This window comes from Quercus suber, unplaced genomic scaffold, assembly GCF_002906115.3.
Source record: "Quercus suber isolate HL8 unplaced genomic scaffold, Cork oak 2.0 scaffold_376, whole genome shotgun sequence".
NCBI classification, from domain to species: domain Eukaryota; kingdom Viridiplantae; phylum Streptophyta; class Magnoliopsida; order Fagales; family Fagaceae; genus Quercus; species Quercus suber.
In genome coordinates, this window is record NW_027069828.1 from 504,564 (window position 1) to 521,331 (window position 16,768).

The 16,768-nt window shown below is 31.2% G+C and overlaps 1 long non-coding RNA gene across 1 annotated transcript; it reads left to right on the plus strand.

The window, feature by feature from the left end:
• The first annotated feature begins 3,577 nt into the window (after positions 1-3,577).
• LOC136062051 (uncharacterized) lies at positions 3,578-6,142 on the plus strand. Its single transcript, XR_010623872.1, has 2 exons — positions 3,578-3,639; positions 5,835-6,142. It is a non-coding gene; the product is annotated as an uncharacterized LOC136062051 (long non-coding RNA).
• Positions 6,143-16,768: the final 10,626 nt, after the last annotated feature.

The following is a 16,768-nucleotide window of genomic DNA, read 5'->3' on the forward strand; positions in this document are numbered from 1 at the left end:
TATATGCCACATGTAGATATGTTTTACCATCAAGACACAAAAACACAGCATTACCCGGTCTTGTATCCTAAAAAATTTTACAATTGTGCTACAGTACCGTCACAAATTTGGCTACAATACCGTTACAAATTTGTGACAGTACTGTAGTACAATTGTAAAACAAAATAATATTTTTTTATTCCCATGTATTTAATGTATCTGCCACTTCCTCTCTCATCACATCTCTATCCTGGCCTCTCTCTCGTCTCACATCTCTCTCTCTCTCACAGTGGCTTATATTGATTGATGTTTAAGCTGTGAAGTTCCACTGGGTACCACTGTCCAGTGTGGGTCTAGTGGTAGCGTGAATTTGGTGGTGCCGTGGGCTTGGTGGTTCAACGGCATGGTCCTCTGATGGAGGCACTCAACCTCGCCTCTGATGATGGGCTGCCCAAGTTCAGCGATGATGGGCTGTGATTTTTCTGGCGTGGGTCCAACGGTGGGTTGTGGTGTGTGGATGGTTTGAGGGGCTATGGATTCCGATGGTTTTGGGTGTTGTGGTGCGATGGTGGCGGGGCTATGGATTCCGATGGTTTGGGTGTTGTGGTGCGATGGTGGTAGGGCTATGGATTCTGATGGTTAGATTCCGATATTTGCATTCCGATGGTTTTGGGTGTTGTGGTGTGATGGTTTGAGGGGCTGTGGATTTTGATGGTTGGATTCTGATGGGGTTTAGGTTAGATTTGGATTGATTGGTTTGGGTTAATGTGGTGGGCAATGGTGGTGGTTTGGTGGTGATTGGGTTGTTTTTGCTATGGGTTTGCTAGGTTTTTGGTGGGTTATTGGGTTTTTTTTTTTTTTTTAATTTGGGTTTTTGGTTCCGGTGGAATTTTGATGGGCAGTGGGTAGTGGTGGCATGCTGGGCATGGTGGTGGTGACTAGGTTGTTGAGAGATGGACATAGAGGCAAAGATAGAAATGAGAGAAAGGAAAGATAGAGAATTTGTTTATTATTTTGTTGTATAATTTATATTATTTTAATATGTAGTATTGTAAAATAAAAGTTGAAATGTTGAGTATATTGTAAAATAGTAAAATATAATAAATAAAGTAGTTTTTGAGATGGTAAAATAGAATAATTTAAAAATATGAAATATGAATGCTTAAACTCTTTTTTTTTTTTTCCCCTCAGTGTATCCAACACAATTTTATATATTCTATAAGTAGGGCCCACCTCACAAGCCTCCTTGTGAGGTGTCGGGATATATGCCAGGCACCTCANACAGATATGTATTTATCCTCCAAAAAAACAAAAGGCACGTGGCCGATGACTTGTCTGCGGTGAATAAAAGAACTATATCCAATCTCTTTATAAAACAGAACTGATCAACAGGTAGAGGCATATTAGAGCTCTGAATTTGCACCTCCTTCCTGACATCTTTACATCTCTAAAATATGGCTGATCAAATTCTCCACCTAGGGGACAATGGACCACCGAAATATTTGGCTGCTTTGAAGACTGTTCCAATTGTAAGGGAATCCTCTGTTTTATTTTATTTAAATAAAAAAAATCCCAAACTTTATAATATGATCTTGTTTGAACTTCTAATTGAGCAACATGCATAAATTGCAAATTTCAATATTGAAGAATTTGAGGTGTTGTGTTTCATATAACTCAATTTTAGTTGATGGTAAAATTAACTGTAATTTTTGGTTAAATACTAACAGATGGGTGAAAATCTTTGCTTGTATTTTGTTTAGAATACAATGGGTGGCCTTTCGGGTAGTGGAATCTATTCATAGTGTTTGTTTTACAAGTTCAAATGCTTTCAACATCTTTTTAACAAATTCTATTGTCTTTTTTTTCTCTCTCTCTCTCCAAAGGCTGGGTTACCTGCGTGTGTCCCTGCCTCACTCACCTTTGCCCGCAATGCTGAGATAGTGGACGAGGGACGAACAAGTAAGCAAATTCTACTCATTGTTTTATGATATATATGCATGGGATTATGCCATTATGGGAAAAGTACACTATCACACACATAGTATACACACACAAAAAACAAGAGAAAACGTAGCTTGAAGTCACGAATTCAAAGTTCAAAATCATGACTTGTGAGTGTGTATTATGTGTGAGAAATTAATGGTGCTTTTATATATGTGTGTGTGCGCGCACACATGTATACGCTATCTCATCAACAAAGAACATTTGTGATTTAAGTCAAAAAGTTTCAGTCTCATGGAGTCATGGTCATGGGGGTGATTCTATATGCTTATAAATTTTTTTTATTGTCTGCTATTTTTTGCATGCAGCTGCTTATACCGCAGGCCAAAACTATTTGGTGCTTCTCACTTTGGTGCCGATTGTGGGCGCAAATTTATACGCATGCACGTACCGAAACAAACTGAGACGCCACTTTGAGTTGCCAGAACAGCCGTGTGGGCCCTGCGGGGATTGCTGTGTCCATCACCTATGCTGTTTTTGCGCTCTTTGCCAAGAGCACCGCGAGCTCAAAAACCGTCATATGGATCCAGTAGGAGGTAAAATAGTTCGTGAGTTCAACATTTTCCTAGCTGCTACACTACATATTGGGCCATAAGTTTACATGCACAGCTGAACTACAAGCTGCTGTCCCTCATAACAATCATTGATAAATAAATAATCTTCAAAATATCTATTAAATAATTATATATCACATAAATTAGAATTTACCATAAAATTATAAAACGGTTGAGAGATATTATGTCCATGATGCTTTAAAATTATGAGTAATGTTACCTTTTTTTTTTTTTTTTTTGCTGAATATGGGTAATGTTACCTACACAAACTATTTTACAATATTTTTATAAACTGCTGATGTGAATTTAATAATTTTCAAATAATCATTGATAAACAGAAATGTGATATTAGTAGTGGACTCATATTAGAACTAATAAGAATTTGTCACATTAATAATTTGTAAAAATATTGTAAAATAATTTGTAACTATAGCACTACTCTAAAGTTATCTCATAACATGAAAATAATTTACTGTTAATTCATAAGTTTTTAGATGGTAGAGTTGAGGTGTGAATTATGTCATTATCTTGAGATGATACATCGTTTATGAGATTTTCAGTGCAATAGATTAACAGTATTGTACATACTACCCCTAAGATGCAACAACCCAACTACCTTACTGATTATCCTTATAAACCTACTACATAACTTATCGGATTTAAAGCTTCTCAAAATAATACTTTCTTTTTTTTCCAGAAATATAATATATAAAAAACATATGTATTCTCAAAAGAAGTGAAAAATGACAAAGCAAACGTTTTTGAAAATAGCTACTGCGTGCAAGGGTCAAGGGGAAACATTTATGCTTTTGACCCTTGCTATATCTATATCAAAAAACCCGGTCATAGAATATATTATCCACTCGTCTATATATATATATATATATATAGTAAGGGGTACTTGCCAATTAAAAATCAGATGAATCCTTAGCAATAAAGTTCCCTTTTTATTGCTTTGGCCAATTAAATCTATTGTTATGTTTTTGGCCAATTAAATCTAAAGTTCCCTTTTTTTTTTTTTTTTTTTTTTTTTTTTTTTTTTTTTTTTTTACTCTTTGCCAAGAGCACCGCGAGCTCAAAAACCGTCATATGGATCCAGTAGGAGGTAAAATAGTTCGTGAGTTTAACATTTTCCTAGCTGCTACACTACATATTGGGCCATAAGTTTACATGCACAGCTGAACTACAAGCTGCTGTCCCTCATAACAATCATTGATAAATAAATAATCTTCAAAATATCTATTAAATAATTATATATCACATAAATTAGAATTTACCATAAAATTATAAAACGGTTGAGAGATATTATGTCCATGATGCTTTAAAATTATGAGTAATGTTACCTACACAAACTATTTTACAATATTTTTATAAACTGCTGATGTAAATTTAATAATTTTCAAATAATCATTGATAAACATAAATGTGATATTAGTAGTGGACTCATATTAGAACTAATAAGAATTTGTCATATTAATAATTTGTAAAAATATTGTAAAATAATTTGTAACTATAGCACTACTCTAAAGTTATCTCATAACATGAAAATAATTTACTGTTAATTCATAAGTTTTTAGATGACAGAGTTGAGGTGTGAATTATGTCATTATCTTAAGGCGATACATCGTTTATGAGATTTTCAGTGTAATAGATTAACAGTATTGTACATACCACCCCTAAGATGCAACAACCCAACTACCATACTGATTATCCTTATAAACCTACGTAACTTATCGGATTTAAAGCTTCTCAAAATAATACTTTCTTTTTATCCAGAAATATAATATATAAAAAACATATGTATTCTCAAAAGAAGTGAAAAATGACAAAGCAAACGTTTTTGAAAATAGCTACTGCGTGCAAGGGTCAAGGGGAAACATTTATGCTTTTGACCCTTGCTATATCTATATCAAAAAACCCGGTCATAGAATATATTATCCACTCGTCTATATATATATATATATATATATAGTAAGGGGTACTTGCCAATTAAAAATCAGATGAATCCTTAGCAATAAAGTTCCCTTTTTATTGCTTTGGCCAATTAAATCTATTGTTATGTTTTTGACACTCGCTATATCTATAACAAAAAACTCGGTCGTAAAATATTACACACTGGTCTATATCTTCTCTGGTCTATACACTGCTTTTTGGTTTATTCAACTTTTGTCTTTTGTATAACAAGCCAAAAGGTGAACTTGGGTGAGAAAGAAAATTTTTTAATGTTAAATGTTAAAAAATATTATGTCTACATTATTTTTACAATAAATTTTAAGTGGCAAGTTATTATTGCTAATATTAGTAGAAAAAAAAAATTTAATGGTAAGTTCAAATTAGAATCATGGATAATTTACCATCGAAAATTTGTTGTAAAAACTTTAACTACCAAATGCACCTTTAAAACCAACCCAGTAAAAGCAAAAATTTAGTTTTGTCAATTGGTGAGCAAAACTCACCGTTTTGTATTTTGCCTTATTTTTTTCTTTCAATCACACCATTTCGGTTTGTGCTTTTTTTTTTTTTCTTTTAAATATTTATATGAGTTGGCATGGAATTGTTATACTGAAACAGTAAATTTTACAATATTTTCATAATTATTGAAGTGTCAATTTCTTATAGGTTGAATAAAATAATAAAATATGAGATTGTGACCAACCACATTCGAAAATAAATGCTTTGTGAAAATGTTGTAATACTTGTTGTTATTACAATATTTTCACAATTGTTGAGATATCAATTTCTTATAGATCAAATAAAAAAATGCTAAATCTACAACATTTTCACATTAATTTCACAATAAATTATGGGTGATAAGCTACTATTGATGGCAAGGTAAAAGATTTAATAAGGAAAATATTCAATTAGTTTTAAAGGCTCCAAAGTCCAAACTATGGAAAATGCTGCTAATCAATAGGCATTGATTTAGCCAACTCATAATAAGAAAGACATCAAAGAAAGAAAACTAATTTCTATTAAATCACTTAAATCAATATATTTAACAAAATAGAGTCCACAAATTATTTTACAATATTTTTACAACTTATTGATACGGCAAATTTATACTAGTTCTCATCGGGGTCCACCATTAACATCATTTTTTTATTTACTAATAGTCACTCATCACATCAACAGTTTGTAAAAAAATATTGTGTTTGTAGCATTACTAAAAAAAATATATATTTTAATCTTTAAAAAATATTCCAACACAAGCTTTTAATAATAATCAAACATGATCTATTATTCATTATTTTTAATCTCTTTTTTGTGTTTTTGTTCTTGTGATGGGTGTCATATATAAAGGTTGGAGAAAAGCCTATGAAACGATAATGAACCCAAACGGAGCAGCTCCAATTCCTGAACCGGGCATGGCTCGTAAATAGGGCTTTCATGCATGGCAGTTTGTTCTGCATTCAAGATTCATCCCACTTGTGTTAAGTTTGTTATTCGTATGTTCCTTTGATTTTTCTCTTATGTTCCACAACGCTTAGTGCGTTTTCTCTTTCTCTCTCCACAATTTCCTTTGGTGCAAAACATCTTCTGATTGGTGTTTGGGTTTGTGGCTTTGTACACTCTAAAATAAATGGAATATTGGTAGTGTGTTAATTTAATTGAGTTTTCTTTCTTTATTTCTTTCTTTCTTTTTTGGTTTTGTCCAATCCGATTTTTTAAACCATATACGCTTCTAACTTGAAGACATTTCATCTTATATGTAAGATTAAGTTCGGGGAATTGATAAATAAATAATCTTCAAAATATCTATTAAATAATTATATATCACATAAATTAGAATTTACCATAAAATTATAAAACGGTTGAGAGATATTATGTCCATGATGCTTTAAAATTATGAGTAATGTTACCTACACAAATTATTTTACAATATTTTTACAAACTGCTGATGTGGATTTAATTATTTTCATATAATCATTGATAAACATAAATGTGATGTTAATGGTGGACTCGTATTAGAACTAATAAGAATTTGTCACATCAATAGTTTGTAAAAATATTGTAAAATAATTTGTAAATATAGCACTAATCTAAAGTTATCTCATAACATGAAAATAATTTACTGTTAATTCATAAGTTTTTAGATGGCAGAGTTGAGGTATGAATCATGTCATTATCTTGAGATGATACATCGTTTATGAGATTTTTGGTGTAATAGATTAACAGTATTATGCATACCACCCCTAAGATACAACAACCCAACTACCTTACTGATTATCCTTACAAACCTACATAACTTATCGGATATAAAGCTTCTCAGAATAATACTTTCTTTTTATCCAGAAATATAATATATAAAAACATATGTATTCTCAAAAGAAGTGAAAAATGACAAAGCAAACGTTTTTGAAAATAGCTACTGCGTGCAAGGGTCAAGGGGAAACGTTATGCTTTTGACCCTTGCTATATCTATATCAAAAAACCCGGTCATAGAATATATAGTAAGGGGTACTTGCCAATTAAAAATCAGATGAATCCTTAGCAATAAAGTTCCCTTTTCTTTCTCAAAAAAAAAAGTTCCCTTTTTATTGCTTTGGCCAATTAAATCTATTGTTATGTTTTTGACACTCACTATATCTATAACAAAAAACTCGGTCATAAAATATTACACACTGGTCTATATCTTCTCTGGTCTATACACTGCTTTTTGGTTTATTCAACTTTTGTCTTTTGTATAACAAGCCAAAAGGTGAACTTGGGTGAGAAAGAAAAATTTTTAATGTTAAATGTTAAAAAATATTATGTCCACACTATTTTTACAATAAATTTTAAGTAGCAAGTTATTATTGCTAATATTAGCGGGGGAAAAAAAATTCAATGGTGAGTTCAAATTAGAATCATTGATAATTTACCATCGAAAATTTGTTGTAAAAACTTTAACTACCAAATGCACCTTTAAAACCAACCCAGTAGAAGCAAAAATTTAGTTTTGTCAATTGGTGAGCAAAACTCACCGTTTTGTATTTTGCCTTATTTTTTTCTTTCAATCATGCCATTTCGGTTTGTGCTTCTTTTTTTTTTTTTTTCCTTTTAAATATTTATATGAGTTGGCATGGAATTGTTATACTGACACAACAAATTTTACAATATTTTCATAATTATTGAAGTGTCAATTTCTTATAGGTTGAATAAAATAATAAAATATGAGATTGTGACCAACCACAATCGAAAATAAATGCTTTGTGAAAATGTTGTAATACTTGTTGTTATTACAATATTTTCACAATTGTTGAGATATCAATTTCTTATAGATCAAATAAAAAAATGTTAAATCTACAACATTTTCACATTAATTTCACAATAAATTATAGGTGATAAGCTACTATTGATGGCAAAGTAAAAGATTTAATAAGGAAAATATTCAATTAGTTTTAAAGGCTCCAAAGTCCAAACTATGGAAAATTTTGCTAATCAATATATAGGCATTGATTTAGCCAACTCATAATAAGAAAGACATCAAAGAAAGAAAACTAATTTCTATTAAATCACTTAAATCAGTATATTTAACAAAATAGAGTCCACAAACTATTTTACAATATTTTTACAACTTATTGATATGGCAAATTTATACTAGTTCTCATCGGGGTCCACCATTAACATCATTTTTTCATTTACCAATAATCACTCATCACATCAACAGTTTGTAAAAAAATATTGTGTTTGTAGCATTACTCAAAAAAAAATTAATCTTTAAAAAATATTCCAACACAAGCTTTTAATAATAAGTAAACATGATCAATTATTCATTATTTTTAATCTCTTTTTTGTGTTTTTGTTCTTGTGATGGGTGTCATATATAAAGGTTGGAGAAAAGCCTATGAAACGATAATGAACCCAAACGGAGCAGCTCCAATTCCTGAACCGGGCATGGCTCGTAAATAGGGCTTTCGTGCATGTCAGTTTGTTCTGCATTCAAGATTCATCCCACTTGTGTTAAGTTTGTTATTCGCATGTTCCTTTGATTTTTCTCTTATGTTCCACAACGCTTAGTGCGTTTTCTCTCTCTCTCTCTCTCTCTCTCTCTCTCTCTCTCTCTCTCTCTCTCTCTCTCTCTCTCTCTCTCTCTCTCCGCAATTTCCTTTGGTGCAAAACATCTTCTGATTGGTGTTTGGGTTTGTGGCTTTGTACACTCTAAAATAAATGGAATATTGGTGGTGTGTTAATTTAATTGAGTTTTCTTTCTTTCTTTCTTTCTTTCTCTCTTTCTTTTTTGGTTTTGTCCAATCCGATTTTTTAAACCATATATGCTTCTAACTTGAAGACATTTCATCTTATATGTAAGATTAAGTTCGGGGATTGAATATCTTCAGCTTTCATTTAGTAAATAAATTTTTGTTTAAGTTTAATGATATACGAATTTGAGTTGAAAGTTATCAAACACAATTTTATTCACAATTTGTTAAAATGACATTAAAAAATAAAAATAATAAATAATAAATAATAAATAAAAAAGGAAGAAGAAGAAGAAGAAGCTCTTTAAGCACCGGGCTATTCTCTTAGATATGTGTTGCCTTCTAGTCTCATGCACACCTACATGGAAGAATCTTTAGAGTGGTTTCAAGATACTTTTTAGGAGTTTTGAATTCAAAACTTCATGTATCTCATGAGGTCTTGTGAACAACTAGACAACTAGACTAACCCTTTGGCATTGTTAAAATGACAAATTGTGATTAAAGTAATATTATTTTACATAAACCTTTGTTGGGAAAGTTTTTGCAACAAGGGACAAAAGTACAATATTAACCCAAATCTCCCATTGGGTTCTTTAGAAACGTTTATTTGTGAGGAATCAAACCCAAAATTCCAAATATATAATAAATAAAAGGTTAATAGTGCTTTATCAAGAGAAAAATAAAAAATCCATAACTGAAATACAAGAAAAGGCAGAAAAAATTCACAAATCTGAAACTTCAACCCACAAATCAAGAGGAGAAAATTGAGAGAGGTTATGAAGAAGAGAGAAAAGATTCCATTGTACCCATATTTTCACCCCTAAACTTCATAATTGTGAGAATGTTAGCTAGCTGAATGAGATTTTGCTCTAAAATTTCAGCTCTAAGGGTAAAACGTGGATTGGTTGGTTTTTAAGCTAAAGAGAGAATTTTATATTGAGCTTGGAATGCTACAAATGACTGGTTTTTTGGTATTAGAATAGACTTTTATCCCCCATGACACTAATTTGGTGTCTTGGCAAGAGTTGTTTTTGTTTAGGAAAGAGTTTGACATGCTTTTAACATGATTTAGGAAATAAAAGGGGTCTGCTCTAATTGGCTACCTTTGGTTAGTTATTTCAGATTATTGGAATACTCACCAAAGAGATGACTAGCAGCTGGAGGTGGCATGAAAGCCAACTATGTTTTAAAGGCAAAAATAGTTTAGGACAGAAACTTTGGGCCACAAACAATCAGAGCGTAAAAGCTCTTTTGGAGTGGAAATTTTAGGTACAAGACCTCCTCCATGAGCCTGAGATATTACTAATATCCTTTACCCACTTGGCAACACACATAAGTTGGCTCATGCAAAAGGTTCGAAAGAAACCAACTCATACCCTCTAAACCACACTTCCTCAATTTTTTCAAATATGTCGCATGAGCTTGAGTCATGCTTAAAAGAATAAAATTAAATATAGTACATAAATTTGAACCCACAAGAAAGTCAGCCTTGTGAAAATGTGTCACAAAAATAGGTATCAACAGCCTTCAAATGATACCACTTTTATTATACATAATCACAAATATGTCACTACCTCAAAAAAAAATTCCACTGGGTTCAAAAAATGTTTCACAAAGATATTTCAAAAGGGGGGCATATTGAGTGAATGGAGCAACATTTTCCTTAGGTTATAGAGCTGAGACCCAAAGAGATTTCAATCGAGTGCCATTTGGGTTCGGTTTTGACTAAGGACGGCCCAACTTCAGGACTAGTTTAGGTAATGACATGTTTTTAACCAACTTTTCTTAAAGCCCAACTCTGCAACGTTACCATAGTTTTGCTTTCCTCGTTTACCTCCGAACAATCAGACAATTCTATGGACTCAAATTTGTGTACATTTCATGAATCTTTTTGGTCATATATTAGAATGAATATAATTAACAGATGTTTTTAGAATATTTGTTAATGAATTATTTTAGAAAAAATTTATACTATTTTTATGAAAAATATTTTTTTTTAATGTCAAAAAAATTAATTACTCTTTTCCTTTTCAATAAAAAGTTTTTAAAAATATTATATAAACCAAAGGCCTTTAAAGAATTTAGGTTAAAATATAATTTACTTTCTTTAACTTTTGGGCTTGTTTGGTAAGAGTAAAAGTGTGTTTGGTACCATTTTACTTGGACAAGTTTTATACAAACTAAAAACACAAAAGTTTTATTTAGGACCACATTTCAAATTTGAGGATAAAATATGTAGGGTTAGGATTTGTGGCCTAAGCTCAAAACAATAAATTTGTAGAGTATGGGTGAAAGAGTTAGGTTAAGTATTAGATTGACAACAACGAATCACAACTTTCAAACACAAGTCAACATGAATTTACACGTAAAACCTGAAAATCCGAAGAGCTATATTATTGTTTATCTGATGAACAAAGGTCTTAGGGTTACAGTCAAGTTCTCTCTTTCTCTTTTTGTTCTTCTTTTTTCCCCCCTCTCTCGTTAGGAGCCTCCTTCCTTTATATAGCCACCCTTCTCTTCATCTTCATCGTCCACTTGTTCCTCATCCATGAGTTTGCTTGAGTACATGTCACGTCAAGCATATTCTTTTAGCTCTGTGTGAGTGGCGGTAGGTTAGGATGCACTGTTCAGGGGTCTTCTCCACATAAATGCGGCCAGAAAAGTTGCTGCAGAGTATTAAATACGGTGGTAGCAGCTTTTTCCTTAGATATTTCTCCATCCTTATCGTTTCCCAGCATACTCAAAGCTTATCTTGATCAGGTGGAGTCCTCAGAAGGTCATTTTGGCCTTTCACACACTCAATTGATTTATAATATTTGCGTCAGAGGATTACAACCTCTTCGGACAGGAGATATCTTCTTTGGATTGTAATAATTCTTCCTTCTGAGGGTCCCACTTCCAGATGGGCCTTGCCTTTTCCATTTCCTTTTTCTCGGTCGCAAAATAGCTCTCCTATGGGCTTTCGGCCCATTATGTTGGGCTGGGCCCTTTTTCCCCCCACAAAATATATTTTTATGACAAAAGTAAAAGTTATTAAACGAAAAGTGAAATCTCTCTCTTTCTTCATACAAGAACCAACAGCAACATCTTTGTCTCTTCTTCCCATCTCCGTGTTGCTAACCTCACCCGATTATCTACCAATCTAACAATCCAATATTTGCAAGTAACAATAAACATACCCACACAGTGTATAGACTACTTACACCATGGAGATATGCATAACACTTATCTACAACAAAACCCATGTTGAAATTAACCTCAAATTCGAAAATATTCAATTACCTTTCACTTACTTGAAACCTCCAAAATCCCATGACTTAATATCAAAGAAAAATACCCACAAACCTAACCTTCAACTAAGATTAAAATTTAAAAAATAGGAGAGAGAGAGAGAGAGAGAGAGAGAGAGAGAGAGAGAGAGAGAGAGAGAGAGATTATTTCCGTTCGGTGCAATTATGTCAGATTTGGGTGGAATTCATGTTTTTCAAAATACTTACCACAATATCATCGAAAATTGTTTTCAAAATACATGTTTTTATTTTTTAACACTGTATTTTGAAAATTGTATTTACAATTCTATTGCCAAGCACATGATTTAAAACTAAGAACTACCATTTCCAAGGGTTTAAAAACTAAAAAATTGTTTTTAAATTATGTTACCAACAACTAGGGGTGTGCATGAGTCGGGTTGAGGGGTCTTTTCAACCCAACCCACCATGGTGGGTTAAAAAAATTGAACCCAACTCAATCCAACCCATTATAAGGGTTCAACCCAATCCACATGGATTGAGCTGGACCCATAGGTTGGACAATTTTTTTAATTACTATTATTATTATTATTAAATTAAGCATTAGAACAACCCCATCACAAATAAAAGCAAATTTATAATTAAATAATCATGAGCATAACACCACCAAACCAATAAAAAATAAACAATGAGAATTTAGGATTTGAGTTTTATTTAGAAAGAGAGGCAAAAAAGTAAATAAGAAAATTGTATAATATATTTTTTAATATATTTTTTAAAATTTAAATATATATTAAATGTAGGTGGGTTGGGTCAGGTTAGGCAGATTTGTGAATCTTATGACCCGAACCCAACTAAAAAAAAAAAAAAAAAAAAAAATTCACAACCCAACCCAACCCACCAACCCCTAAAAACCGACCCACTCCGACGAGTTGAATAGAATCGGATCGATTTTGGCGGGTTAGCTGCATACCCCTACAACAACAACCCCCTCACTATTATTTTGGTTTTCAAAATTTCCAGTAAGGCCTAATTTGTTAATCCATTCTTTATGGAGATTGACTCAAACAAACTAAGGCTAGCATACCAAATAGGTTGAACTAGACCAAACTTAAGTGACTAGGTTTAGTAGGGGCCTTATGGCACTTTCATAATGACGATGCCACAAATTTTAGTTACTAATAACCTATGAATTAAAACTAGAAAGACAATGATAATGATGATTATCCTTAGCGAGGGCACACCCATTAATTAGATTGTTTAAGCTTACAAATCAAACATAATCAAATTTGTTGGATAATGTGTAATCCAATATTTTTGGAAACATTCAAGTTTTTTTCATGAATCTTAAAATCAATTATTTTTCTAAATTCAATTAAGAGGAATGTGCATTATATAATCTCTTTTATAAGAAGAACTAGTGTTTAAATTATGCTCTCTCAAGTCTTATTTTGTCTAACAATTGAAGTATAGAATTTAAATACTTTATTAAGGAAAGAAATCAACTAATAAAATATATTTCATTATACATAAATGTTCTAAAATATATCTCTTAATTTTGATAGATTTATTTGGGAAAAATTATGTACATTCAAAATGATGTATATTATTTTCATTTCAATTTTCTTGAGATTTTCATAATATTTTTCTCTAAATGAAATAACTCTTCTTATCTTTGTGTTGACATTTTTAATATATGTCCAATTTTTTATTTCATTATTGCATCTTTTGATTATATATTTTCCTAATAAGTCAAATTCAATATTCTTTTATGATTTATAATTTAGGTATTTATTTGAATATTGACTCAATTTATTAATATGTTATAACTTAAAAGATTTAGTCATTATAATTATAATTTTTTGCTAGCACTTAATTGACACCTCAAACGACACATTGACAAAATGACTTAAATCCAAATGATATGTAATTGTTATAGGTATAGATCTACATTTTGAAACTTTAGGGGACAAATCAAAATTATTCAAAACTTTAAAGGTGTAAATTGTAATTTAGGCTTTAGCTTTGAGCATTGAACTATTCTCTTAGGTGTGTGTAACCTTCCAGTCTCATACACGCCTATATGGAGGAATATCTAGAGTAATTTACGTTACATAATCTCTTTATAAGGAGAACTAGGGTTTGAACTATCCTCTCTCAAGTCTCATTTTATCTAACAATTGAAGTATAGAAATTAAATACTTTATTAAGAAAAGAAATAAACTAATAGAATATATTTCATTACACATTAATGTTCTAAAATGTATCTCTTAATTTTGAAATGTATCTCTTAATTTTGATAGATTTATTTGGGAAAATTATATACATTCAAAATGATGTAAATTATTTTCATTTCAATTTTTCTGAATTTTTCATAATATTTTTCTTTAAATGAAATAACTCTTCTTTGTGTTGACATTTTTAAAATATGTCCAATTTTTTTTTTCCATTATTGCATCGTTTGATTATATATTTTCCTAATAGGTCAAATTCAATATTCTTTTATGATTTATAATTTAGGTATTTATTTGAATATTGACTCAATTGTTAAGATGATAAGTTGTGATTAAAATAACGTAACTTTCACATGAAATTTTCATTGACACTACTTTTATTATATAAAAATCACAAATATATCACAACATCGCTGCGAAAATATGTTCCACTTGAAACTTAATTTCTAAAAGAGATTTAAAAAGGGGCGAATATTAAGTGATTGAACTCCTAGAGGCCCATATTAAGTGAATGGAGAAACACCTTCTTTAGGTTGAGCTGAGACCGAAAGAGATTTCAATCAAGTTCCATTTGGGCTCGGTTTTGACTAAGGACAGCCCAATTTCAGGACTAGTTTACGTATTGGCGTGTTTTTAATGACTTTTCTTAAAGCCCAATACGGCACGCTGCCATAGTTCTGCTTTCCTCTTATACCTTTGGACAATCAGACAATATGAACTCAATTTTTTGTAAATTTATTAAATTTGGCAATGTCTATTACCCACAACCTATCACTCACAACGTATACACATTTAAGTCACGATTTCAATTCAAAAAATAAATTGTGTGTACGATGTATACAATAAGGTGCGTGCAGGAGCGTAGCCAGGATTTTTTACATAAAGGGCCGATTTTCGATGACGATGATTATCATCGTTGTATGGATAGTCTATATATTTAGGTTGATATGGACTTTCTTTGAGATAAGCTTGTCGGATTTCATCTTGTTTGTTGATAGGAAATTCACATATTTGTTTATGTGATCTTGGATCACGACCTATCTCTTCAGATTGAATTCTTGAACAGTTAGAGGGGCATTCATCAGGTATTGAAGTATCAACATTTATTTTTACAGCCACAGGTGTCCTAAATTTTGAGTTGCTAACATCTTTTTTCTTTAAGAATACATCAATTGTTTTTCGTGCTCATAATTCTTTTAGCTTTAAGAATATGACTCAAAAATTAACCTAAAAAGAACTTAAAAAATAAAATCTTAATTAGAAATTTTTACTTAATTATATGGATGTTATTCATACTCAAGAAAAAAAATAAAATTTCCACTATAATTTAAAAGAATATATTTCATTATACATAAATGTTCTAAAATATATCTCTTAATTTTGATAGATTTATTTAGGAAAAATTATGTACATTCAAAAATGATGTATATTATTTTCATTTCAATTTTCTTGAGATTTTCATAATATTGTTCTCTAAATGAAATAACTCTTCTTATCTTTGTGTTGACATTTTTAATATATGTCCAATTTTTTATTTCATTATTGCATCTTTTGATTATATATTTTCCTAATAAGTCAAATTCAATATTTTTTTATGATTTATAATTTAGGTATTTATTTGAATATTGACTCAATTTATTAATATGTTATAACTTAAAAGATTCAGTCATTATAATTATAATTTTTTGTTAGCACTTGATTGACACCTCAAACAACACATTGACGAAATGACTTAAATCCAAATGATATGTAATTGTTATTGGTATAGATCTACACTTTGAAACTTTAGGGGACAAATCAAAAGTATTCAAAACTTTAAAGGTGTAAATTGTAATTTAGGCTTTAGCTTTAAGCATTGAACTATTCTCTTAGGTGTGCATAATCTTCCAGTCTCATACACGCCTATATGGAGGAATATCTAGAGTAATGTACGTTACATAATCTCTTTTATAAGGAGAACTAGGGTTTGAACTATCATCTCTCCAGTCTCATTTTATCTAACAATTGAAGTATAGAAATTAAATACTTTATTAAGAAAAGAAATAAACTAATAGAATATATTTCATTATACATTAATGTTCTAAAATGTATCTCTTAATTTTGAAATGTATCTCTTAATTTTGATAGATTTATTTGGGAAAATAATATACATTCAAAATGATGTAAATTATTTTCATTTCAATTTTTTTGAATTTTTCATAATATTGTTCTTTAAATGAAATTGTGGGGCCCGTGGGCCTGATAGCCTCGGCCCATCGGGTAGCAGGCCCAAGGCCCATGCCGAGGAACACTGACTATTCAAGGCTAAATTGGGGAAAGCCTCTTTTCCCAATCCACGTCGAGAACCTCCTCATTCTCGGCCTGACAAGGGTGATTTTCGGGAAAGACCAGGCCCAAAGTAAGCTGTCACCCTCGCATTTAATGCATTCACCTAACCCCTCTGGCCACATTAATGGGGAGTTAACCCCTTAGCAGGGAAGCGTTGATCAGAGTGAACCACTCGAGTACTGATAAGGCCTCTGATGGGACGGACGGCCAAAAGAGAGGCAAATGAATGATCAACAGATGGA